Below are 261 nucleotides of genomic sequence, written 5' to 3'. Positions count from 1 at the left end.
CTCTACACTTACATTTCACCTATATATTTAATATCCTGATCTCTTACACCAAATTTGCTGAAGATTTCCTCCCTCCATTATATAAATATTAAATCAAGGTATTGAAATTACTGCAGTACTATCCACATATACAAGGAAAAATGAATATTCTAAAAGTGCTGGTAAATTTTCAACTCACTGACAGGTAATGACAGAAGGTGATTAGAATTAGCTGATAAGATTACCAAGTAAGGATAACAAGATGCAAGTTTCACAGACACA

At 31.8% G+C, this 261-nt stretch overlaps 1 protein-coding gene across 1 annotated transcript in view; it reads right to left on the bottom strand.

Annotated features, from left to right (window-relative positions):
- The window catches only part of LOC119594589 (phosphatidylinositol 4-kinase type 2-alpha-like), a gene marked incomplete in the record, with an annotated part of 15,699 nt that overhangs the window by 8,245 nt on the left and 7,193 nt on the right, over positions 1–261 (bottom strand).

Source organism: Penaeus monodon, chromosome 34 (assembly GCF_015228065.2).
Source record: "Penaeus monodon isolate SGIC_2016 chromosome 34, NSTDA_Pmon_1, whole genome shotgun sequence".
NCBI lineage: Eukaryota > Metazoa > Arthropoda > Malacostraca > Decapoda > Penaeidae > Penaeus > Penaeus monodon.
This window is presented reverse-complemented; position numbering and strand designations above follow the sequence as displayed.